Here is a 25,607-nt window from a genome sequence, read left to right as displayed (position 1 = left end):
ATAAGTTAGGCTTATGGTTAGTGTTGGGTTTAGGGTTAGGTTTACGTTTAGGTTTAGAGTTAATGGTAAGTGTTAGGGTTTGGGTAAGGGTTAGAGTTAGTGTTAGGGTTTGGGTTTGTGTGAAGTTTAGGGTTAGCGGTACGGGTTAAGGTTAGTGTTAGGGATTAGGTTTAGAGGTAGGTTTAGGTTTAGGGTTGGGTTTGTCATAGGGATAGATTTAGGGATAATGTTAGGGTTAAGGTTATGGTTTAGTGTTATTGTTAGGGTTAGGGTTAGGGTTGGAGCTTAGGGATAGATTTAGGGTTAGGGTTAGTGTGAGGGTTATGGTTCGAGTTTAGTTCTAGGGTTAGCGTTAGTTTAGGCTTACGCTTAGGGTTAAGGTTATGGTTTGAAGTTAGCGTTAAATTAGGGTTAGGATTAGGTATGGGTTTCTGGTTAGGGTTAGGGTTAGGCTTAGAGGTTAGGGTTAGTGTTAGGGTTAAGGTTGAAGCTAAGGTTTAGATTTAGTTTCAGGGTAAGAAGTTAGCTTTAGCGTTAGGTTTAGGGTTAGGGTTAGGTTGAGTTTTATGGTTAGGGTTAGGGTAAGGGTTCGAAGTTAAGTTTGTGTTACTGTTAGGTTTAGTTTGAGGTTTAGGGTTAGGGTTAGAGGTTAGGGTTAGGGTTAGTTTTAGGATTAGGATTAGATTAGGATTAGATATTAGGGTTAAGGTTAGAGTTAGGCTCAGGGTTAGGTTTAAGTTTAGTGTAACATTTAGGCTTAGGGTTAGATTTAGGGTTAATGTTAGGGTTAGGGTTAGATTTAGAGGTTAGTGTTATGGTTATGGATAGGGTTAGGGTTACGCTTAGGTTTCAGGTTAGTGTTACATTTAGGGCTGGCTTAGGGTTTCGGTGAGGATTAGAAGTTAATGTTTGTTGTAGCGTTAGGGTTAGGGTTAAGGTTAAGATTAGGGTTATGGTTAGGGTGAGGTTTAGCGTTAGGGGTTAGTTGTTAGGGAGATGATTAGGGTTAGGGTTAAGGTTACTATTAATTTTAGGGATATTGTTAAGGTTGGAGTTAGTAGAAGTATTAGTTATGGGTTGGGTTTAGTGTTAGGGTTAGCTTTAGGTTGAGGATTAGGGTTACTTTTCGGTATAGGGTATGGGTTAGGATTAGGGTTAGATGATAGGTTATGGTTAGGGTTAGGGTTAATGTGAGCGTTAGGGTTAGGGTTAGAGTTCAGTTTAGCGTTAGGGTTAGTATTAGAGTTAGGTTTACTGGTATGGTTAGATTTAGCGTTACGGTAAAGTTTAGGGTTAGGGTTAGGGTTAGTGTTAGGGTTAGTATTGGGATTAGGGTTAGGGTTAATGTTAGTGTTAGGGTTAGGATTAGGTTTTGAGTTTAGGGGTTAGGTTTAGGGCTAGCGTTAGGGTTAGTGTTAGAGTGTTAGGCTAGGGTTGGGGTTTGAGGTTAGCATTAGGGTAGGATTAGTCTTAGGGTTATGGTTAGTGTTCGGGTTAGGGTTAGGGTTAGAGTTAGGGTTATGGTTAGCCTTTGGATTCAGGTGAGTGTTAGGGTTAGAGGTTAGGCTTATGGTTAAGGTTAGATTTGGAGTTATGGTTCGAGTTAGAGTTTAGTGTAAGTGTTAGGCTTAGAGTAAGGGTTAGGGTTAGTGTTAGTGTTTGTTTTAGGGTTACGTTTAGGATTAGGTTTAGGGTTTACAGTTAATCTTAAGTTTAGCATTAGGGTTGCTTTTAGTGATATTTTTATGTTTAGGGATAGTTTCATGGTTAGGTTTTGGGTTTTGTGTTAGAGTGAGGGTTATGGTCAGTGTTAGGGTTAGATTTAGAGTTTAGTATTAGGGTTAGAGTTTAGGGTTATGGTTAGGGTTAGGGTTCGGTTTACTGTTATGGTTAGCATTACAGTTAAGTGTTAGGGTAACGGTTAGGGTTAGGGTTAGGTTTAGGTGTAGTGTTGAAGCTTAGCTTTAGCATTAGTGTTAGTGTTAGAAGTTAGCTTTAGTGTTATGGTTAGAGTTAGGGTTAGGTTGAGATTTAGGGTTAGGGTTAGGGTGACTTTTAGAAAATAGGTTTGTGTTAGCGTCAGTGTTACATTTAGGGTTAGACAAGGTTAGGGCTAGGGTTAGGGTATGGATTTGTATTAGGGATATGGTTAGTGGTAGGGTTAGAGTTAGGGTTAGTGTTAGGATTAGGGTTTGGCATGAAGGTTTAGGATTAGGGTTAGGGTTAGAGTTAGGGTTAGGATTAAAAGGTTAGGGTTAGGGTTAGAGTTTAGGGTTAGTGTTAGCGTAAGGGTTAGGGTTATAGTTATGGTTTGGGTTCTTGTTAGGTTTAGGTTTATAAGTTAGGCTTATGGTTAGTGTTAGGTTTAGTGTTAGGTTTACGTTTAGGTTTAGAGTTACTGGTAAGTGTTAGGGTTAGGATAAGGGTTAGAGTTAGTGTTAGGGTTTGTGTTGGTGTGAGGGTTAGGGTTAGCGGTATGGGTTAGGGTTAGTGTTAGGGATTAGGTTTAGAGGTAGGTTTAGGTTTAGGGTTGGGTTTAGGCATGGGGATTGATTTAGGGATAGTGTTAGGGTTGAGGTTAGGGTTTAGTGTTATTGTTAGGGTTTGGTTAGGGTTGGAGGTTAGGGATAGATTTAGGGTTAGGGTTAGTGTGAGGGTTATGGTTCGAGTTAATGCTAGGGTTAGCGTTAGGGTTAGGCTTAGGGTTAGGGTTAAGGTTATGGTCAGAAGTTAGCGTTAAAATAGGTTTAGTATTAGGTATGGGTTTCTGGTTAGGGTTAGGGTTAGGCTTAGAGTTTAGGGTTAGTGTTAGGGTTAGTGTTGAAGCTAAGGTTTAGATTTAGTTTCAGGGTTAGAAGTTAGCTTTAGCATTATGTTTATTGTTAGGGTTAGGTTGAGTTTTACGGTTAGGATTAGGGTAAGGGTTCGAAGTTAGGTTTGTGTTACTGTTAGGTTTAGATTCAGGTTTAGGGTTAGGGTTAGAGGTTAGGATTAGGGTTAGTTTTAGGGTTAGGTTTAGGATTAGATATTAGGGTTAAGGTTAGAGTTAGGCTCAGGGTTAGGGTTAAGTTTAGTGTAACATTTAGGCTTAGGGTTAGATTTAGGGTTAGTGTTAGGGTGAGTGTTAGATTTAGAGGTTAGTGTTATGGTTATGGATAGGGTTATGGTTACGTATAGGTTTCAGGTTAGGGTTAAGGTTAAGGTTAGGATTAGGGTTAGGGTGAGGTTTAGGGTTAGGTGTTAGTTGTTAGGGAAATAATTAGGGTTAGGCTTGGGGTTACGATTAGTTTTAGGGGTATTGTTAAGGTTGGAGTTAATGTTAGTGTTAGTTTTGGGTTGGGTTTAGTGTTAGGGTTAGCTTTAGGGTTACCGTTAGGGTTAAGATTCAGTAAAGGGTAAGGGTTAGGATTCGGGTTAGATTATAGGTTACGGTTAGGGTTAGGGTTACTGTGAGGGTTAGGGTTAGGGTTAGAGTTAGGTTTAGGTTTAGGGTTAGATTTATGGTTAGGGTTAAGGTTAGGTTTAGATTTAGTGTTAGGGTAAATGTTAGGGTTAGGGTTAGGTTTTGGGTTAGGATTGGGATTAGGGTTAGGGTTAGTGTTAGGGTTAGGGTTAGGATTAGGATTTGAAGTCAGGGGTTAGGTTTAGGGCTAGCGTTAGGTTTAGTGTTAGAGTGTTGGGCTAGGGTTGGTGTTTGACGTTAGCATTAGGGTAGGATCAGTCTTAGGGTTATGGTTAGTTTTCGGGTTAGGGTTAGGGTAAGGTTTAGGGTTATGGTTAGAATTAGGGTTTGGCTTTAGTTGTTACGTTTAGGGCTAGCGTTAGGGTTAGTGTTAGAGTGTTAGGGTTAGGGTTATTGTTGGGGTTTGAGGTTAGCATTTGGTCTAGGATTAGGCTTAGGGTTAGGGTTAGTGTTCGGGTTAGTGTTAGGGTTGGGGTTATGGTTATCCTTATGATTCGGGTGAGGGTCAGGGTTAGAGGTTAGGCTTATGGTTAAGGTTAGGGTTGGACTTACGGTTGGAGTTACAGGTTAGGGTTAGTGTTAGGGTAAGAGTAAGGGTTAATGTTAGTGTTAGTGTTAGGGTTAGGGTTAGGATTACGGTTAGGGTTTACAGTTAGGCTTAGGTTTAGCATTAGGGTTGTTTTTAGTGATAGGTTTAGGGTTACGGTTAGGGTTAGGGTTAGGTTTAGGGGTAGTTTTGAAGCTTAGGTTTAGCGTTAGTGTTAGTGTTAGAAGTTAGCTTTAGTGTTATGGTTAGAGTTAGGGTTAGGTTGAGATTTAGGGTTAGCGTTAGGGTGAGTGTTAGAAAATAGGTTTGTGTTAGTGTCAGGGTCAGGGTAAGGGTTAGGGTTAGTCTGGTTTAGGGTTACAGTTATGCTTCCATTCGAATTTAAGTTTGGGTTAGCGTTAGGGCTAGTGTTAGGTTTCGGGTTGGGATTAAGTTTAGAGTGGGTTAGGTTTAGGCTTATGGTAGAATTCGAGTTAGAGTTTAGGGTAGGTGGTAGGTTTATGGTAAGGGTTAGGTGTAGTGTTAGGTTTAGTGTTAGGGTTAGGGTGAGGGTTAGAGTTATGGTTAGAGTTATGTGTTAGGGTTCGATTTAGGGTAAGTGTTAGTGTTAGGGTTAGGGTTAGGGTTTATGGTTAGTGTTAGTGTTGGGTTAGTGTTAGGGTAGGAGGGTTTCCTTTATGGATAGAGTTAGGCTTAGCGTTAGGGTTAGGGTTAGGGTTAGAGGTTAGGGTAAGGGTTACTGTTAGAGGTTACTGTTAGGGTTACGGTTAGGTTTAGGGTTAAAATTTGTGTTTATGGTTAGGGTTAGGGTTAGGGTTAGGGTTAGTTTTAGGGTTAAGGTTAGGGTTTGGTATGGTGTTAGCCTTAGTGTTAGTGCTTAGAGTTTTGGTTAGGTTTAGGGTTAGGGTTAGTTTTAGGTTTAGCGTTAAGGTGAGTGTTAGGGTTAGGGTTACAGCCAGGGGTCGTTTATCGTTAGAGGTTCCCATTTGATTTAGGGCTACGTTTTGGGTTAGGGTTAGGGTTAGGGTTAGGGTTATGGTTAGAGTTAGGGTTATGGCTAGGTTTAGGATTGGTGTTAGAGTTAGGGTTGGACATGGTTACAGTTATGGTTAGGGTTAGGATTGGGATTAGGGTTAAGGTTAGTGTTAGGGTTAGGGTTAGAATTAGGGTTTGACGTTAAGGTGTTAGGTTTAGGGCTAGCGTTAGGGTTAGTGTAAGAGTGTTAGGGTTAGGGTTAGGGTTGGGGTTTGAGGTTAGCATTAGGGCTAGGATTAGGCTTAGGGTTATGGTTACTCTTCGGGTTATGGTTAGGGTTATTGTTATGGCGAACCTTTCGATTTGGGTGAGGGTTTTAGGTTAGGCTTATGGTTAATGTTGGGGTTGGGGTTAGGTTTGGAGTTAGAGTTTAGGGTTAGTGTTAGAGTTAGAGGAAGGATTAGTGTTAGTGTTAATGTGAGAGTTAGGGTTAGGATTAGGGTTAGGGTTTACAGTTAGGCTTAGGTTTAGCATAAGAGTTGGTTTTAGTGATAAGTTTAGGTTTAGGGATAGTGTCAGGGTTAGGTTTTGTGTTTAGTGTTAGGGTTAAGGTTATGAATAGTGTTAGGGTTAGGTTTAGATTTTCAGATTAGACTTAGAGTTTAGGGTTATGGTTAGCTTTAGGGTTCGGTTTAGGGTTATGGTTAGCATTAGAGTTAGAGATAGGGTTACGGTTAGGGTTAGGTTTAGGTTTAGGGTTAGTGTTGAAGCTTAGGTTTAGAGTTACTGTTAGTGTTAGGAGTTAGCTTTCGTGTTATGGTTCGAGGTAGTGTTAGGTTGAGATTTAGGGTTAGGGTTAGGGTGAGTTATGGTTAGGGTTAGGATTAGGGTTAGGGTTAGGGTTAGGTTTAGAGTTAGAGAGGGTTAGCGTTAGGCTTAGGGTTTGGATTGATGTTAGGGATAGGTTTAGTGTTAGAATTAGAGTTAGGGTTAGTGTTATGATTAATGTTTGGCATGAAGGTTTAGGATTAGGGTTAGGGTTAGGGTTAGGATTAGGCTTAAAAGGTTAGGGTTAGGTTTAGAGTTTAGGGTTAGTGTTAGCATTAGGGTTAAGGTTATAGTTACAGTTTGGGTCCTTGTAGTTTTATGGTTATAGGTTAGGCTTATGGTTAGGGTTAAGTTTAGGGTTCGGGTTACGTTTAGGGTTAGAGTTAATGGTAAGTGTTAGGGTTAGGGTAAGGGTTAGGGTTAGTGTTAGGGTTTTGGTTTGTGTGAGGGTTAGTTTTAGCGGTGTGGGTTAGGGTTAGTGTTAGGGATTAGCTTTAGAGGTAGGTTTAGGTTTAGGGTTGGGTTTAGGCATAGGGATAGATTTAGGGATAGTGTTAGGGTTAGGGTTAGGGTAAGGGTTAGGGTTAAGGTTAGGGTTAGAATTAGCGTTTGGCTTTAGTTGTTAGGTTTAGGGCTAGCGTTAGGGTTAGTGTTAGAGTGTTAGGGTTAGGGTTATGGTTGGGGTTTGAGGTTAGCATTAGGGCTAGGATTAGGCTTAGGTTTAGGGTTAGTGTTCGGGTTAGTGTTAGGGTTGGGGTTATGGTTATCCTTATGATTCGGGTGAGGGTCAGGGTTAGAGGTTAGGCTTATGGTTAAGGTTAGGGTTGGAGTTACGGTTGGAGTTACAGGTTAGGGTTAGTGTTAGGGTAAGAGTAAGGGTTAGTGTTAGTGTTAGTGTTAGGGTTAGGGTTAGGATTACGGTTAGGGTTTACAGTTAGGCTTAGGTTTAGCATTAGGGTTGTTTTTAGTGATAGGTTTAGGGTTACGGTTAGGGTTAGGGTTAGGTTTAGGGGTAGTTTTGAAGCTTAAGTTTGGCGTTAGTGTTAGTGTTAGAAGTTAGCTTTAGTGTTATGTTTAGAGTTAGGGTTGGGTTGAGATTTAGGGTTAGGGTTAAGGTGAGTGTTAGAAAATAGGTTTGTGTTAGGGTCAGGTCAGGGTTAGGGTTAGGGTTAGACTGGTTTAGGGTTAGGGTTATGCTTACCATTCGAATTTAAGTTTGGGTTAGCATTAGGGCTAGTGTTAGGTTTAGGGTTAAGATTAAGTTTAGAGTGGGTTAGGTTTAGGCTTATGGTAGAATTCGAGTTAGAGTTTAGCGTAGGTGTTAGGTTTAGGGTAAGGGTTCGGTGTAGGGTTGGGGTTAGTGTTAGGGTTAGGGTGTGTGTTAGAGTTATGTGTTAGGGTTCGGTTGAGGGTAAGGGTTAGTGTTAGTGTTAGGGTTAGGGTTAATGGTTAGTGTTAGTGTTGGGTTAGTGTTAGGGTAGGAGGTTTTCCTTTACGGATAGAGTTAGGCTTAGCGTTAGGGCTACGGTTAGGGTTAGAGGTTATGGTAAGGGTTACTGTTAGAGGTTACTGTTAGGGTTACGGTTAGGTTTAGGGTTAGAATTTGTGTTTAGCGTTAGGGTTAGGGTTAGTTTTAGGGTTAAGGTTAAGGTTAGGTATGGTGTTAGCGTTAGTGTTAGTGTTTAGAGTTTCGGTTAGGTTTAGGGTTAGGGTTAGTTTTAGGTTTAGCATTAAGGTGAGGGTTAGGGTTAGGGTTACGGCTAGGGGTCAGTTATCGTTAGAGGTTCCCATTAGATTTAGGGCTAGGTTTTGGGTTAGGGTTAGGGTTATGGTTAGAGTTAGGGTTACGACTAGGTTTAGGGTTAGTGTTAGAGTTAGGGTTGGACACGGTTACGGTTATGGTTAGGGTTAGGATTGGTATTAGGGTTAGGGTTAGTGTAGGATTAGTGTTAGAATTAGGGTTTGACGTTAAGGTGTTAGGTTTAGGGCTAGCGTTAGGGTTAGTGTAAGAGTGTTAGGATTAGGGATAGGGTTGGGGTTTGAGGTTAGCATTAGGGCTAGGATTAGGCTTAGGGTTATGGTTAGTGTTCGGGTTATGGTTAGGGTCAGGGTTATGGTTAGCCTTTGGATTCGGTTGAGGGTTAGGGTTAGAGGGTAGGCTTATGGTTAATGTTAGGGTTGGAGTTAGGTTTGGTTTTAGAGTTTAGGGTTAGTGTGAGTGTTAGAGTAAGTGTTAGTGTTAGTGTTAGTGTTAGGGTTAGGGTTAGGATTAGGGTTAGGGTTTACAGTTAGTCTTAGGTTTAGCATCAGGGTTGTTTTTAGTGATAGGTTTAGGTTTAGGGATAGTGTCAGGGTTAGGTTTTGGGTTTAGTGTTAGGGTTAGGGTTATGATTGGGATTAGGGTTAGTGTTAGTGTTAGGGTTAGGGTTAGATTTAGAGGTTAGCATTATGGTTATGGATAGGGTTAGGGTTACGCTTAGGTTTCAGGTTAGTGTTACATTTAGGGCTGGCTTAGGGTTAGGGTGAGGATTAGAAAGTAATGTTTGTTGTAGGCTTAGTTTTAGGGTTAAGGTTAAGGTTAGGGTTAGGGTTAGGGTGTGGTTTAGGGTTACGGGTTAGTTGTTTGGGAGATGATTAGTGTTAGGGTTAGGGTTACGATTAGTTTTAGGGATATTGTTAAGGTTGGAGTTAGTGTTAGGGTTGGTTTTTGGTTGGGCTTAGGTTTAGGGTTAGCTTTAGGGTTAAGGTTAAGGTTACGTTTCGGTATAGGGTAAGGGTTAGGATTAGGGTTAGATGATAGGTTATGGTTAGGGTTAGGGTTAGTGTGAGGGTTAGGGTTAGGGTTAGAGTTAGGTTTAGCATTAGGGTTAGGGTTAGAGTTAGGGTTAGGGTTAGGGTTAGATTTAGGGTTAGGGTAAAGGTTAGGTTTAGGGTTAGAGTTAGTGTTAGGGTTAGGATTGGGATTAGGTTTAGGATTAATGTTAGGATTAGGGTTAGGATTAGGGTTTGAGTTTAGGGGTTAGGTTTAGGGCTAGCGTTAGGGTTAGTGTTAGAGTGTTAGGCTATGGTTGTGGTTTGAGGTTAGCATTAGGGTAGGATTAGTTTTAGGGTTATGGTTAGTCCTCGGGTTAGGGTTAGAATTAGGGTTATGTTTAGCCTTTGGATTCAGGTGAGGTTTAGGGTTAGAGGTTAGGCTTATGGTTAAAGTTAGGTTTGGAGTTGTGGTTCGAGTTAGAGTTTAGTGTAAGTGTTAGGGTTAGAGTAAGTGTTAGGGTTAGTGTTAGTGTTTGTTTTAGGGTTACGTTAAGGATTAGGTTTAGGGTTTACAGTTAGTGTTAGGTTTAGCATTAGGGTTGTTTTTAGTGATAGTTTTATGTTTAGGGATAGTTTCGTGGTTAGGTTTTGGGTTTTGTGTTAGGGTTAGGGTTATGGTTAGTGTTAGGGTTAGGTTTAGAGTTTAGTATTAGGGTTAGAGTTTAGGGTTATGGTTAGGGTTAGGGTTCGGTTTACGGTTATGGTTAGCATTAGAGTTAAGTGTTAGGGTTATGGTTACAGTTAGGTTTAGGGGTAGTGTTGAAGATTAGGTTTAGCATTAGTGTTAGTGTTAGAAGTTAGCTTTAGTGTTATGGTTAGAGTTAGTGTTAGGTTGATATTTAGGGTTAGGGTTAGGGCGAGTATTAGAAAATAGGTGTGTTAGGGTCAGGGTTACATTGAGGGTTAGACAGGGTTAGGATTAGGGTTAGGGTTTGGATTGGTGTTAGGGATAGTGTTAGTGTTAGGGTTACAGTTAGGGTTAGTGTTAGGATTAGGGTTTGCCGTGAAGGTTTAGGATTAGGGTTAGGGTTAGGGTTAGGGTTAGTGTTAGGGTTAAAAGCTTAGCGTTAGGGTTAAAGTTTAGTGTTAGTGTTAGCGTTAGGGTTAGGGTTATAGTTACGGTTTGGGTTCTTGTTTGGTTTAGAGTTATAGGTTAGGTTTATGGTTAGGGTTAGGTTTAAGGTTACGTTTAGGGTTAGATTTAATGATAAGTGTTAGGATTAGAGTATGGTTTAGGGTTAGTGTTAGGGTTTGGTTTTGGGTGAGGGTTAGGGTTAGCGTTATGGGTTAGGGTTAGTGTTAGGGATTAGGTTTAGAGGTAGGATTAGGTTTAGGGTTGGGTTTAGGCATAGGGATAGATTTAGCGATAGTGTTAAGGTTAAGGTTGGGGTTTAGTGTTATTGTTAGGGTTAGAGTTAGGATTAGGGTTAGGGTTAGGTTTGGAAGTTAGGGATAGATTTAGTGTTAGGGTTAGTGTTAGGGTTACAGTTCGAGTTTAGTGCTAGGGTTAGCGTTAGGGTTAGGCTTACGGTTAGCGTTAAGGTTATGATTAGAAGTTAGCGTTAAATTAGGGTTAGGATTAGGTATAGGGTTCTGGTTAGGGTTAGGGTTAGGCTTAGAGGTTAGTGTTAGTGTTAGGGTTAGGGTTGAAGCTAAGGTTTAGATTTAGGTTCAGGGCTAGAAGTCAGCTTTAGTGTTATGTTTATTGTTAGGGTTATCTTGAGTTTTACGGTTAGGGTGAGGGTAAGGGTTTGAAGTAAGGTTTGTGTTACTGTTAGGTTTACGTTCAGGTTTAGGGTTAGGGTTAGAGGTTAGGGTTAGGGTTAGGTTTAGTGTTAGGCTTAGGGTTAGAGATTAGGGTCAAGGTTAGAGTTAGGTTCAGGGTTAGGGTTAAGTTTAGTGTAACATTTAGGCTTAGGGTTAGATTTAGGGTTAGTGTTAGTGTTAGGGTTAGATTTAGAGGTTAGTGTTATGGTTATGGATAGGGTTAGAGTTACGCTTAGGTTTCAGTTTAGTGTTACATTTAGGGCTGGCTTAGGGTTAGGGTGAGGATTCGAAGTTAATGTTTGTTGTAGTCTTAGGTTTAGGGTTAAGGTTAACGTTAGGTTTAGGGTTAGGGTGAGGTTTAGGGTTATTGGTTAGTTGTTAGGGAGATGGTTAGGGTTAGGGTTAGGGTTAAGAATAGTTTTAACTATATTGTTAAGTTTGGAGTTAGTGTTAGGGCTAGTTTTGGGTTGGGTTAAGGGTTAGGGTTAGCTTTAGGGTTAGGGTTAGGGTTACGTTTCAGTATAGGGTAAGGGTTAGGATTAGGGTTAGATAATAGGTTACGGTTAGGGTTAGGGTTAGTAGGAGTGTTAGGGTTAGGGTTAGAGTTAGGTTTAGCATTAGAGTTAGGGTTAGAGTTAGGGTTAGGGTTAGAGTTAGATTTAGGGTTAGGGTAAAATTTAGGGTTAGGGTTAGGGTTTGGGTTACACTGGGATTAGGGTTAGGGTTAGTGTTAGGGTTAGGGTTAGGATTAGGGTTTGAGGTTAGGGGTTAGGTTTAGGGCTAGCTTTAGAGTTATTGTTAGAGTGTTAGGCTAGTGTTGGGATTTGAGTTTAGCATTAGGGTAGGATCAGTCTTAGGGTTATGGTTAGTGTTCGGGTTTGGGTTAGGGTTAGGGTTATGGTTAGCCTTTGGATTCAGGTGAGGGTTAGGGTTAGGGTTAGGTTTAGCGGTAGTGTTGAAGCTTAGGTTTAGCATTAGTGTTAGCGTTAGAAGTTAGCTTTAGGGTTATGGTTAGAGTTAGGGTTAGGTTGAAATTTAGTGTTAGGGTTAGGGTGAGTATTAGAAAATTGGTATGTGTTAGGGTCAGGGTTACGTTCAGGGTTAGACAGGGTTAGGGTTAGGGTTAGGGTTTGGATTGGTGTTAGGGATAGGGCTAGTGTTAGGGTTAGAGTTAGGGTTAGTGTTTGGATTAGGGTTTGGCCTGAAGGTTTCGTATTAGGGTTAGGGTTAGTGTTAAGGTTAGGGTAGGGTTAGGGTTAGGGTTAAAAGTTAGGGTTAGGGTTAGAGTTTAGGGTTAGTGTTAGTGTTAGGGTTAGGGTTATAGTTACGGTTTGGGTTCTTGTTATGTTTAGGGTTATAAGTTAGACTTATGGTTATGGTTAGGTTTAGGGTTGGGGTTACGTTTATGGTTAGAGTTAATGGTAAGTTTTAGGGTTAGGGTAAGGGTTAGGGTTAGTGTTAGGGTTTGGGTTTAGGTGAGGGTTAGGGTTAGCGGTATGTGTTAGGGTTAGTGCTAAGGATTATGTATAGAGGTAGGTTTAGGTTTAGGTTTGGTTTAAGCATAGGGATAGATTTATGGATAGACTTAGGTTAAGGTTATGGTTTAGTGTTATTGTTAAGGTTAGGGTTAGGGTTAGGGTTAGGGTTAGGGTTGGAGGTTAGGGATAGTTTTAGGGTTAGTGTTAGTGTTATGGTTACAGTTCGAGTTTAGTGCTGGGGTTAGCGTTAGGGTTAGGCTTACAGTTAGGATTAAGGTTATGGATAAAAGTTAGCGTTAAATTAGGGTTAGGATTACGTATAGTGTTCTGGTTAGGGTTAGGGTTAGGCTTAGAGGTTAGGGTTAGTTTTAGGGTTAGGGTTGAAGCTAAGGATTTAGATTTAGGTTCAGGGTTAGAAGTTAGCTGTAGTGTTATGTTTAGGGTTAGGGTTAGGTTGAGTTTTACGGTTAGGGTGAGGGTAAGGGTTCGTAGTTAGGTTTGTGTTACTGTGAGGTTTAGGTTCAGGTTTAGGGTTAGGGTTAGAGGTTAGGTTTAGTGTTAGGTTTAGGGTTAGGGTTAGGGTTAGAGATTAGGGTTAAGGTTAGAGTTAGGGTCAGGGTTAGGGTTAAGGTTAGTGTAACATTTAGCCTTAGGGTTAGATTTAAGGTTAGTGTTAGGTTTAGGGTTAGATTTAGAGATTAGTGTTATGGTTATAGATACGGTTAGGGTTACGCTTATGTTTCCGTTTAGTGTTACATTTTGGGCTGACTTAGGGTTAGGGTGAGGATTAGAAGTTAATGTTTGTTGTAGTCTTAGGGTTAGGGTTAAGGTTAAGTTAGGGTTAGGGCTAGGGTGAGGTTTAGGCTTAGGGGTTAGTTGTTACGGAGGTGATTAAGGTTAGGGTTAGGGTTACGATTAGTTTTAGGGATATTGTTAATGTGGGAGTTAGTATTACGATTAGTTTTGGGTTGGGTTTATGGTTAGGGTTAGCTTTAGGGTTAGGGTTAGGGTTACGTTTCGGTATAGGGTAAGGGTTAGGATTAGGGTTAGATGATAGGTTACGGTTAGGGTTAGGGTTAGTATGAGGGTTAGGGTTAGGGTTAGAATTAGGTTTAGCGTTAGGGTTAGGGTTAGAGTTAGGGTTAGTTTTAGGGTTCGATTTAGGGTTAGGGTAAAGTTTATTTTTAGTGTTAGGGTTAGGGTTACATTGGGATTAGTGTTAATGTTAGTGTTAGGCTTAGGGTTAGGATTAGGGTTTGAGGTTAGGGGTTAGGTTTAGGGCTAAGTGAGGGTTAGTGTTAGAGTGTTAGGCTAGGGTTGGGGTTTGAGGTTAGTATTAGGGTAGGATCAGTATTAGGGTTATGGTTAGTGTTCGGGTTTGGGTTAGGGATACGGTTATGGTTAGTCTTTGGATTCAGATGAGCTTTAGGGTTAGGGTTAGGGTTAGGGTTAGGTTTAGGTTTAGGGTTAGGTTCAGGTTTAGGGTAACGGTTAGTGTTAGTGTTCGGGTTAGGGTTAGGATTGGGATTAGGGTTAGGTTTAGTGTTAGGGTTAAGGTTAGGATTAGGATTTGAGTTTAGGGGTTAGGTTTAGGGCTTGCTTTAGGGTTAGTGTTAGAGTGTTAGGCTAGGGTTGGGGTTTGAGGTTAGCATTAGGGTAGGATCATTCTTAGGGTTATGGTTAGTGTTCGGGTTTGGGTTAGGGTTAATGTTATGGTTAGCCTTTGCATTCAGGTCAGGGTTAGGGTTAGGGTTAGGGTTAAGGTTAGGGTTAGGTTTAGGGGTAGTGTTGAATCTTAGGTTTAGCATTAGTGTTAGCGTTAGAAGTTAGCTTTAGTGTTATGGTTAGAGTTAGGGTTAGGTTGAGATTTAGAGTTAGGGTTAGGGTGAGTGTTAGAAAATATTTTTATGTTAGGGTCAGGGTTACGTTTAGGGTTAGACAGGGTTAGGGTTAGGGTTAGGGTTTGGATTGGTGTTAGGTATAGGGTTAGTGTTAGGTTTAGAGTTATGGTTAGTGTTAGTGTTAGGGTTATGTTTAGGCTTAGGGTTTGAGGTTAGGGGTTAGGTTTAGGGCTAGCGTTAGGGTAAGTGTTAGAGCGTTAGGCTAGGGTTCGGGTTTGAGGTTAGCATTAGGGTAGGATCAGTCTTAGGGTTATGGTTAGAGTTCGGGTTTCGGTTAGGGTTATGGTTATGGTTATCCTTTGGATTCAGGTGAGCGTTAGGGTTAGAGGTTAGGCTTATGTTTAAGGTTAGAGTTGGAGTTATGGTTGGAGTTAGAGTTTAGTGATAGTGTTAGGGTTAGAATAAGGGTTAGTGTTATTGTTAGTGTTAGTTTTAGGGTTACGTTAAAAATTAGGTTTAGGGTTTACAGTTAGGCTTAGGTTTAGCATTAGGGTTGTTTTTAGTGATAGTTTAAGTCTAGGGATAGTTTCATGGTTAGGTTTTGGGTTTTGTGTTAGGGTTAGGGTTATGGTTAGTGCTAGGGTTATGTTTAGAGTTTAGGATTCGGCTTAGAGTTTAGGGTTATGGTTCAGGTTAGGGTTTGGTTTAGGGTTATGGTTAGCATTAGAGTTAGATTTAGGGTTATGCTTAGGGTTAGGGTAAAATTTAGGGGTAGTGTTGAAGCTTAGGTTAAGCATTAGTTTTAGTGTTAGAAGTTAGCTTTAGTGTTATGGTTAGAGTTAGGGTTAGGTTGAGATTTAGGGTTAGGGTTAGGGTTAGTGTTAGAAAATATGTTTGTGTTAGGGTCAGTGTTAGCGTTAGGGTTAGACAGGGTTAGGGTTCGGGTTCGGGTTTGGATTGGTGTTAGGGATACGGTTAGTGTTAGGGTTAGATTTAGGGTTAGTGTTAGGATTAGAGTTTGGCCGGGAAGTTTTAGGATTAGGGTTAGGGTTAGGGTTAGTGTTAAAAGGTTAGGGTTAGGGTTAGAATTTAGGGTTAGTTTTAGCGGTAGGGTTAGGGTTATATTTATGTTTTGGGTTCTTGTTAAGTTTAGAGTTATAGATTAGGGTTGAAGGTAAGGTTTAGATTTGGGTTCAGGGTTTGGAGTTAGCTTTAGCATTATGTTTAAGGTTAGGGTTAGGTTGAGTTTTACAGTAAGGGTTATGGTAAGGGGTAGAAGTTAGGTTTGTGTTACTGTTAGGTTTAGGTTCAGGTTTAGGGTTAGGGTTAGAGGTTAGGGTTAGGATTAGTGATAGAGATTAGTGTTATAGTTAGAGTTAGGGTCAGGGTTAGGGTTAAGTTTAGTGTAACATTTAGGCTTAGGGTTAGATTTAGGTTTCGTGTTAGGTTTAGGGTTAGATTTAGAGGTTAGTGTTATGGTTATGGATAGGGTTAGGGTTACACTTAGGTTTCAGGTTAGTTTTAGATTTAGGGTTAGTGTGAGGATTAGAAGTTAACGTTTGGTGTAGGCTTAGGTTTAGGGTTAAAGTTAAATTTAGGGTTAAGGTTAGGTTTAGGTTTCGGATTAGGGGTTAGTTGTTAGGGAGATGATTAGGGTTAGGTTTAGGATTACAATTAGTTTTAGGGATATTGATAAGGTTGGAGTTAGTGTTAGGGTTAGTTTTGAGTTGGGTTTAGGGTTAGGGTTACCTTTAGGGTTAGTGTTAGGGTTAAGTTTCGATATAGGGTAAAGGTTAGGATTAGGGTTAGATGATAGGTTACGGTTAGGCTTAGGGTTACTTTGAGGGTTAGGGTTAGGGTTAGGTTTAGGGTTAAGGTTAGGGTTAGGGTTAGTGTTAGAGTTATGGTTAGTGTTATGGTTAGATTTAGGGTTAGCGTTAGGGTAAGGGTAAAAGTTAGGTTTAGGTTTAGTGTTAATGTTAGGGTTCGGGTTAGCGTTAGTGTTATTGTTAGGGTTAGGGTTAGGGTTAGTTTTAGGGTTACATTTCAGTATAGGGTAAGGGTTATGATTAAGGTTAGATGATAGGTTACAGTTAGGCTTAGGGTTAGTGTGAGGGTTAGGGTTAGGGTTAGATTTAAGATTAGCGATAAGGTTAGGGTAAATGTTAGGTTTAGGGTCAGTGTTAATGTTAGTGTTCGGGTTAGTGTTATTGTTAGGGTTATGTTTACGGGTTAGTGTTAGTGTTTAGCTTAGGGTTAGTGTTAGTTTTAGAGTTAGGGTTAGAGTTAGTGTTAAGTTTAGGGTTAAGCTTATGGTTATGATTAGGGTTAGGGGTTAGGTGTTAGGGACAAGTTAGTGTTAGGGTTAGGGTTAGCGTTAGGTTATGGTTAGGGTTAGAGTTAGGGTTAGAGTTAAGGTTTGAATTAGGGTTTGTCATTAGGGTTGTGGTTAGGGTTAGTTTTAGAGTTAGGGTTAGAAGTTAATTTTAGCATTAGGGTTAGGTTTAGGCTTAGGTTTAGCTTTAGGTTTAGGTTTAGTGTTAGGCTTACCATTCGAATTTAAGATTGGGTTAGCGTTAGGGTTAGGGTTAGGTTGAGGGTTAGGATTAAGTTTAGAGAGGGTTAGGGTTAGGCTTATGGTTGCATTCAAGTCAAAGTTTAGGGTAGGTGTTAGATTTAGGGTAAGGGTTAGGTGTAGGGTTAGGGTTACCTTTAGGGTTAGGGTGAGGGTTAGAGTTATGGTTAGAGTTATGGGTTAGGGTTCTGTTTTGGGTAAGGTTTAGTGTTAGGGTTAGAGTTAGGTTTAGGGATTATGGTTAGTGTTAGTTTTGGGTTAGTGTTAGGGTTAGAGGGTTTCGTTTAGGGATAGAGTTACGCTTAGCTTTAGGGTTAGGGTTAGGGTTAGAGGTTAGAGTAAGGATTAGTGTTAGAGGTTACTGTTAGGTTTACACTTGGGGTTAGGGTAAGAATTTGGGGTTAGGTTTAGAGTTAGGGTTAGGGTTAGTTTTAGGGATAAGGTTAGGGTTAGGTATGGTGTTAGCGTTAGTGATAGTGTTTAGGGTTTCGGTTAGGTTTAGGGTTAGGGTTAGTTTTAGGTTTAGCCCTAAGGTATGGTTAGGGTTATGGTTAGGGTTAGGGGTTAGGGTTAGGGTTAGGTTCGGGTTACGGGTTAGGGTTAGGGTTAGGGTTAGGTTAGGGTTAGGGTTAGGGTTATGATTAGGGTTATGGCTAGGGGTCGGTTATTGTTAGATTTAGGGCTAGGGTTAGGGTTAGGGTTAGGTTTAGCATTATCGTTAGATTTAGGTTTAAGGCTAGAGTTAGGGATACTGTTAGGGTTAGGGTTGGACAGGGTTACGGTTATGGTTAGGGTTAGGATTGGGATTAGGGTTAGAGTTAGTGTTAGGGTTAGGGTTAGGGTTAGTGTAAAGTTTAGTGTTAGGGTCAGTGTTAATGTTAGTTTCGGGTTAGTGTTAACATTAGGGCATGATTTGGGTTATAGTTAGGGTTAGAGTTAGGGTTTGAATTAGGGTTTGTCATTAGGGTTGTGGTTAGGGTTAGTTTTAGGGTTAGGTTTTGAAGTTAAGTTTAGCATTATGGTTAGGTTTAGGCTTAGGTTTAGCTTTAGGGTTCGGGTTTGGGTAAGGCTTACCGTTCGAATTTAAGTTTGGTTTAGCGTTAGGGTTAGGATTAGGTTGAGGGTTAGGATTAATTTTAGACAGGGTTAGGTTTAGGCTTATGGTAGAATTCGAGTTAGAGTTTAGGGTAGGTGTTAGGTTTAGGGTAAGGGTTAGGTGTAGGGTTAGGTTTACGGTTAGGGTTAGGGTGAGTGTTAGAGTTATGGTTAGAGTTATGGGTTAGGGTTCGGTTTTGGGTAAGGGTTAGTGTTAGGGTTAGGGTTAGGTTTAGGGTTTATGGTTAGTGTTAGTGTTGGGTTAGTGTTAGGGTTAGAGGGTTTCCTTTAGGGATAGAGTTAGGCTTAGCTTTAGGGTTAGGGTTAGGGTTAGAAGTTAGGGTAAGGGTTAGTGTTAGAGGTTACTGTTAGGGTTACGGTTAGGGTTAGGGTTAGAATTTGGTCTTAGGGTTAGGGTTAGTTTTAGGGATAAGGTTAGGGTTAGGTATGGTGTTAGCGTTAGTGTTAGTGTTTAGGGTTTTGGTTAGGTTTAGGGTTAGGGTTAGTTTTAGGTTTAGCATTAAGGTGATGTTTAGGGTTATGGTTATGTTTAGGGGTTAGGGTTAGGGTTAGGTTAGAGTTAGGGGTTACGATTAGGGTTAGGGTAGGCTTAGAGTTAGGGTTAGGGTTAGGGTTATGGCTAGGCGTTGGTTATCATTAAAGTTTCGCGTTAGATTTAGGGCTAGTGTTAGGATTAGGGTTAGGGTTAGGGTTAGGTTAAGGGTTATGGATAGAGTTAGGGTTACGGCTAGGGTTAGCCTTAGTGTTAGGGATAGGGTTACGGTTGGAAAGGGTTACGGTTATGGTTAGGGTTAGGATTGGGATTAGGGTTAGGGTTAGGGTTATGTTAGGGTTAGGGTTAGAATTAGGGTTTGACGTTAGTGGTTAGGTTTAGGGCTAGCGTTAGTGTTAGTGTTAGAGTGTTAGGGTTACGGTTAGGGTTAGGGTTAGAATTTGGGTTTAGGGTTAGGGTTAGGGTTAGGGTTACTTTTAGGGTTAAGGTTAGGGTTACGTATGGTGCTAGCATTAGTGTTAGTGTTTAGGGTTTAACTTAGGCTTAGGGTTATGGGTTAGGTTTAGTTTAAGTTATGGTTAGTGTTAGGGTTAGGGTTAATGTTAGGGTTAGGGTTAGGGTTATGGCTAGGGGTCGGTTATCATTAGAGGTTCGCGTTAGATTTAGGGCTAGGGTTAGGTTTAGGGTTATGGTTAGTGTTTGGGTTAGGGTTATGGTTAGGTTTATGGTTACCCTTTGGATTTGGGTGAGGGTTAGGGTTAGAGGTTAGGCTTATGGTTAAGGTTACGATTGGAGTTAGGGTTGGAGTTAAAGTTTAGTGTTAGTGTTAGGGTTAGAGTAAGGGTTAGTGTTAGTGTTAGTGTTAGTGTGAGGGTTAGTGTTAGGATTAGGGTTAGGGTTTACAGTTAGGCTTAGGTTTAGCATTAGGGTTGTTTTTAGTGATAGGTTTATGGTTAGGGATAGTGTCAGTGTTAGATTTTGGATTTAGTCTTAGGGTTAGGGTTATGATTAGTTCTAGGGTTAGGTTTAGAGTTTAGGATTAGGGTGAGTTTAGGGTTATGTTTAAGGTTAGGGTTCGGTTTAGGGTTATGGTTAGCATTAGCGTTAGAGTTAGGGTTATGGTTAGGGTTAGGGTTAGGTTTAGGGGTAGTGTTGAAGCTTAGGTTTAGCGTTAGTGTTAGTGTTAGAAGTTAGATTTAGTGTTATGGTTAGAGTTAGGGTTAGGTTGAGATTTAGGGTTAGGGTTAGGGTGAGTGTTAGAAAATAGGTTTGTGTTAGGGTCAGGGTTAGAGTTAGGGTTAGACAGGGTTAAGGTTAGGGTTAGGGTTAGGGTTTGGATTGCTGTCAGTAATAGGGTTAGTGTTAGGGTTAGAGTTAGGGTTAGTGTTAGGATTAGGGTTTGGCATGAAGGTTTATGATTAGGGTTATTGTTAGGGTTAGGGTTAAAGGGTTAGGGTTGGAGTTTAGGGTAAGTGTTAGAGTTATGGTTAGGGTTATAGTTACGGTTTGGGTTCTTGTTAGGTTTAGGGGTATAGGTTAGGCTTATGGTTACGGTTAGGTTTAGGGTTAGGTTACGTTTAGGGTTAGAGTTATTGGTAAGTGTTAGGGTTAGGGTAAGGGATAGTGTTAATGTTAGGGTTGGGGTTTGGCTGAGGGTTAGGTTTAGTGGTATGGATTAGGGTTAGTGTTAGGGATTGGGTTTAGAGGTAGGTTTAGGTTTAGGGTTGGGTTTAGGCATGGGGTAGATTTAGGGATAGTGTTAGGGTAAGGTTAGGGTTTAATTTTATTGTTAGGGTTAGGGTTAGGGTTAGGTTTGGAGGTTAGGGATACATTTAGGGTTAGGGTTAGTGGTAGGGTTACAGTTCGAGTTTAGTGCTAGGGTTACCATTAGGGTTAGGCTTATGGTTAGGGTTAATGTTATGGTTAGAAATTAGCGTTAAATTAGTGCTAGGATTAGGTGTAGGGTTCAGATTAGTGTTAGGGTTAGGCTTAGAGGTTAGGGTTAGTGTTAGGGTTAGGGTTGAAGCTTAGGTTTATATTTAGGTTCAGGGTTAGAAGTTCGATTTAGCATTATATTTAGGGTTAGGGTTAGGTTTAGTTTTACGGTTCGGTTTAGGGTAAGGTTTAGAAGTTAGGTTTGTGTTACTGTTAGGTTTAGGTTCAGGTTTAGGGTTAAAGTTAGAGGTTAGGGTTAGAGTTAGGTTTAGGGTTAGGGTTAGGGCTAGAGATTAGAGTTAAGGTTAAAGTTAGGGTCAGTGTTAGGGTTAAGTATAGTGTAACATTTAGGCTTAGGATTAGATTTAGTGTTAGTGTTAATTTTAGGGTTAAATTTAGAGGTTAGTGTTATGGTTATGGTTAGTGTTAGGGTTACGCTTAGGTTTCAGGTTAGTGTTAGATTTAGGGCTGGCTTAGGGTTAGGGTGAGTATTAGAAGTTAATGTTTGGTGTAGGCTTAGGGTTAGGGTTAAGGTTAAGGTTAGGGTTAGGTTTAGGGTTAGGTTTAGGGGTAGGGGTTAGTTGTTAGGGAGATGATTAGGATTAGGTTTAGGGTTACGATTAGTTTTAGGGATATTGTTAAGGTTGAAGTTGGTGTTAGGGTTAGTTTTGTGTTGGGTTTAGGGTTAGGGTTAGCTTTAGGGTTAGGGTTAGGGTTACATTTCGGTATAGGGTAAGGTTTAGGATTAGGGTTAGACAATAGGTTACGGTTAGGGTTAGGGTTAGTGTGAGGGTTAGGCTTAGGTTAGGATTAAGTTTAGCGTTAGGGTTAGGGTTAGAGTTAGGTTGAGGATTAGGGTTAGATTTAGGGTTAGGCTAAAGATTAGGGTTAGGTTTAGGGTTAGGGTTAGGATTGAGATTAGGGTAGGGTTAGTGTTATGGCTAGGGTTAGGGTTAGTGTTTGACGTTAAGGGTTAGGTTTAGTGCTAGCCTTAGGGTTAGTGTTAGAGTGTTATGGTTAGGGTTAGGGTTGAGGTTTGAGGTTAGCATTAGGGCTAGGATTAGGCTTTGAGTTATGGTTAGTTTTCGGCTTAGTGTTCGGGTTAGGTTTATGGTTAGCCTTTGGATTTGGGTGAGGGTTATGTTTAGGGTTAGGGTTAGGGTTAGGTTTAGGGTTATGGTTAGCCTTTGGATTCGGGTGAAGTTTAGGGTTATGGTTAGGGTAAGGTTTAGTGTTAGAGGTTACTGTTAGGGCTACGGTTAGGGTTAGGTTTAGAATTGGGTTTAGGGTTAGAGGTAGGGTTAGGGTTAATTTTAGGGATAAGATTAGGGTTAGGTATGGTGTTATTGTTAGTGTTAGTGTTTAGGGTTTTGGTTAGGTCTAGGGTTACGGTTAGTTTTAGGTTTAGCGTTAATTTGAGGGTTAGGGTTAGGCTTCGGTGTAGGGGTTAGGGTGAGGTTTAGGTTAGGTTTAGGGATAGGGTTAGGGTTAGTGTTAGGGTTAGGGTTGGACAGGTTTATGGTTATGGTTAGGGTTAGGGTTGGGATTAGGGTTAGGGTTAGTGTTAGGGTTAGGGTTAGAGTTGGAGGTTAGGGATAGATTTAGGGTTACGGTTAGTGTTAGGGTTATGGTTCCAGTTTTGTGCTAGGGTTAGTTTTAGGGTTAGGCTTACGGTTAGGGTTAACGTTATACTTAGAAGTTAGCGTTAAATTAGGGTTAGGAATACTTGCAGGGTTCAATTAGGGTTAGGCTTAGAGGTTAGTGTTAGTGTTAGGTTTAGGGTTGAAGCTTAGGTTTAGATTTAGGTTCAGTGTTAGAAGTTAGATTTAGCATAACCTACGGTTAGGTTTAGGGTTAAGGTAGGGTTATGGTTAGAGTTAGGGTTACGGCTATGGTTAGGGTTAGTGTTAGGGTTAGGTATGGATAGGGTTACGGTTATGGTTAGGGTTAGGACTGGGATTAGGGTTAGGGTTAGTGTTAGGGTTAGGGTTAGGATTAGGGTTTGACGTTAGCGGTTAGGTTTAGTGCTAGCATTAGGGTTAGTGTTAGAGTGTTAGGTTTAGGTTTATGGTTATGTTTAGGATTGGGGTTAGTGTTAGGGTTAGTGTTACGGTTAGCATTAGGGTTTGACGTTAGGGTTTAGGTTTAGCGCTAGCGTTAGGGTTAGGGTTAGAGAGTTAGGGTTAGGGTTATGGTTGGGGTTTGAGGTTAGCCTTAGGATAGGATTAGGCTTAGGGTTATGGTTAGTGTTCGGGTTAGGGTTAGGGTTAGCATTATGGTTAGCCTTTGGATTCGGGTGAAGTTTAGGGTTATGGTTAGGGTAAGGTTTAGTGTTAGAGGTTACTTTTAGGGCTACGGTTAGGGTTAGGTTTAGAATTTGGGTTTAGGGTTAGAGGTAGGGTTAGAGTTAATTTTAGGAATAAGGTTAGGGTTAGGTATGGTGTTATCGTTAGTGTTAGTGTTTAGGGTTTTGGTTAGGTCTAGGGTTACGGTTAGTTTTAGGTTTAGCGTTAATTTGAGGGTTAGGGTTAGGCTTCGGTGTAGGGGTTAGGGTGAGGGTTAGGTTAGGTTTAGGGATAGGGTTAGGGTTAGTGTTAGGGTTAGGGTTGGACAGGTTTATGATTATGGTTAGGGTTAGGGTTGGGATTAGGGTTAGGTTAGTGTTAGGGTTAGGGTTAGGATTAGGGATTGACGTTAGGGCTTAGGTTTAGGGCTATCGTTAGGGTTAGTGTTAGAGTGTTAATGTTAGGGTTAGGGTTTGGGTTTGAGGTTAGCATTAGGGTTCGGATTAGGCTTAGGGTTATGCCTAATGTTCGGGTTAGGGTTGGGGTTAGGGTTATGGTTAGCCTTTGGATTCGGGTGAGGGTTAGTGTTAGAGGTTAGGCTTGTGGTTAAGGTTAGGGTTGGAGTTAGGTTTGCAGTTAGAGTTTAGGCTTAGAGTGAGGGTTAGGGTAAGTGTTAGTGTTAGTGTTAGTGTTAGTGTTAGTTAGGGTTAGGGTTAGGATTAGGGTTAGGGTATACAGTTAGGCTTAGGTTTAGCATCAGTTTTGTTTTTAGTGATAGGTTTAGGTTTAGGGATAGTGTCAGGGTTAGGTTTTGTGTTTAGTGTTAGGGTTAGGTTTATGATTAGTGTTAGGGTTAGGTTTAGAGTTTAGGATTAGGGTTAGAGTTTAGTGTTATGGTTAGGGTTAGGGTTCGGTTTAGGGTTATGGTTAGCATTAGAGTTAGAGTTAGGGTTATGGTTAGTGTTAGGGTTAGGTTTAGGGGTAGTGTTGAAGCTTAGGTTTAGTGTTAGTGTTAGTGTTAGAAGTTAGCTTTAGTGTTATGGTTAGAGTTAGGGTTAGGTTGAGATTTAGGGTTAGGGTGAGAGTTAGAAAATAGGTTTGTGTTACGATCAGGGTTAGGGTTAGGGTTACGGTTAGGGTTAGGGTTTGGATTGGTGTTAGGGATAGGGTTAGTGTTAGGTTTAGAGTTAGGTTTAGTGTTAGGATTAGGGTTTGGGTTAGGGTTAGGTTTAGGGCTAGAGTTAGGGTTAGAGTTAGAGTGTTAAGGTTAGGGTTAGGGTTGGGGTTTGAGGTTAGCCTTAGGGCTAGGATTAGGCTTAGGGTTATGGTTAGTGTTTGGGTTAGGGTTAGGGTTAGGGTTATGGTTACCCTTTGTATTTGGTTGAATGTTAGTGTTAAAGGTTAGGCTTATTGATAAGGTTACAGTTGGAGTTAGGTTTGGAGTTAGAGTTTAGGGTTAGTGTTAGGGTTAGAGTAAGGGTTAGTGTTAGTGTTAGTGTGAGGGTTAGTGTTAGGATTAGGGTTAGGCTTTACAGTTAGGCTTAGGTTTAGCGTTACGGTTGTTTTTAGTGATAGGCTTATGGTTAGGCATAGTGTTAGGATTAGATTTAGGTTTTAGTCTTAGGGTTAGTGTTATGATTAGTGTTAGTGTTAGGTTTAGAATTTAGGATTAGGGTGAGTTTAGGGTTATGGTTAAGGTTAGGGTTCGGTTTAGGGTTATGGTTAGCATTAGATTTAGAGTTAGGGTTATGGTTAGGGTTAGGGTTAGGTTTAGGAGTAGTGTTGAAGGTTAGGTTCAGCGTTAGTGTTAGTGTTAGAAGTTAGCTTTAGTGTTATGGTTAGAGTTAGGGTTAGGTTGAGATTTAGGGTTAGGGTTAGGGTGAGTGTTTGAAAATAGGTTTGTGTTAGGGTCAGGGTTAGAGTTAGGGTTAGACAGTGTTAGGGTTAGGGTTAGGGTTAGAGTTTTGATTGGTGTTAGGGATAGGGTTAGTGTTAGGCTTAGAGTTAGAGTTAGTGTTAGGATTAGGGTTTGGCATGAAGGTTTAGGATTAGGGTTAGGGTTAGGGTTAGGGTTAAAAGGTTAGGGTTAGGGTTAGAGTTTAGGGTTAGTGTTAGCGTTAGGGTTAGGGTTCTAGTTACGGTTTGGTTTCTTGTGAGGTTTAGCGTTATAGGTTAGGCTTATGGTTAGGGTTAGGTTTAGGGTTAGGGTTACCTTTAGATTTAGAGTTAATGGTAAGTGTTAGGGTTAAGGCAACTGTTAGGGTTAGTGTTATGGTTTGGGTTTGGGTGAGTGTTAGGTTTAGCGGTATGGGTTAGGGTTAGTGTTAGGGATTAGGTTTAGAGGTAGGTTTACTTTTAGGGTTGGGTTTAGGCATAGGGATAGATTTAAGTGTAGTGTTAGGATTAAGGTTAGGGTTTACTGTTATTGTTAGCGTTAGGGTTAGGGTTGGAGGTTAGGGATAGATTTAGGGTTACGGTTAGTGTTAGGGTTATGGTTCCAGTTTAGTGTTAGGGTTAGTGTTAGGGTTAGGCTTACGGTTAGGGTTAACGTTATACTTAGAAGTTAGCGTTAAATTAGGGTTAGGATTACTTGTAGGGTTCAAGTTATGGTTAGGCTTAGAGTTTAGGGTTAGTGTTAGGGTTAGGGTTGAAGCTTAGGTTTAGATTTAGGTTCGGTGTTAGAAGTTAGATTTAGCATAACCTACGGTTAGGTTTAGGGTTAATGTAGGCTTATGGTTAGAGTTAGGGTTACAGCTATGGTTAGGGTTAGTGTTAGGGTTAGGTATGGATAGGGTTACGGTTATGGTTAGGATTAGGAATGGGATTAGGGTTAGGACTGGGATTAGGGTTAGGGTTAGTGTTAGGGTTAGGGTTAGGATTAGGGTTTGACGTTAGGGGTTAGGTTTAGTGCTAGCGTTAGGGTTAGTGTTAGAGTGTTAAGTTTAGGTTTATGGTTATGGTTAGGATTGGGGTTAGTGTTAGGGTTAGTGTTACGGTTAGCATTAGGGTTTGACGTTAGTGTTTAGGTTTAGGGCTAGCGTTATGGTTAGTGTTAAAAGTTAGGGTTAGGGTTATGGTTGGGGTTTGAGGTTAGCCTTAGGATAGGATTAGGCTTAGGGTTATGGTTAGTGTTCAGGTTAGGGTTAGGGTTAGCATTATGGTTAGCCTTTGTATTCAGGTGAGGGTTAGGGTTAGAGTTTAGGCTTATGTTTAAGTTTAGGGTTATGGTTAGGGTTAGAGGTTAGGGTTAGTTTTAGGGTTAGTGTTGAAGCTTTGGTTTAGATTTAGGTTCAGGGTTAGAAGTTAGCTTTAGCGTTATGTTTAGGGTTAGGGTTAGGTTGAGTTTTATGGTTAGGGTTAGGGTAAAGGTTGGACGTTAGGTTTGTGTTACTGTTAGGTTTATGTTCAGGTTTAGGGTTAGGGTTAGGGTTAGTGTTAGTTTTAGAGTTAGGGTTAGTGTTCACGTTAACTTTAGGGTTAAGGTTATGAT

The sequence above is a fragment of the Cavia porcellus genome, unplaced genomic scaffold (assembly GCF_034190915.1).
Source record: "Cavia porcellus strain 051 isolate PalLab524CR breed Dunkin Hartley unplaced genomic scaffold, mCavPor4.1 scaffold_4, whole genome shotgun sequence".
NCBI lineage: Eukaryota > Metazoa > Chordata > Mammalia > Rodentia > Caviidae > Cavia > Cavia porcellus.
The sequence above is the reverse complement of the archived record's forward strand: the minus strand, read 5'-3'. Positions refer to the sequence as shown.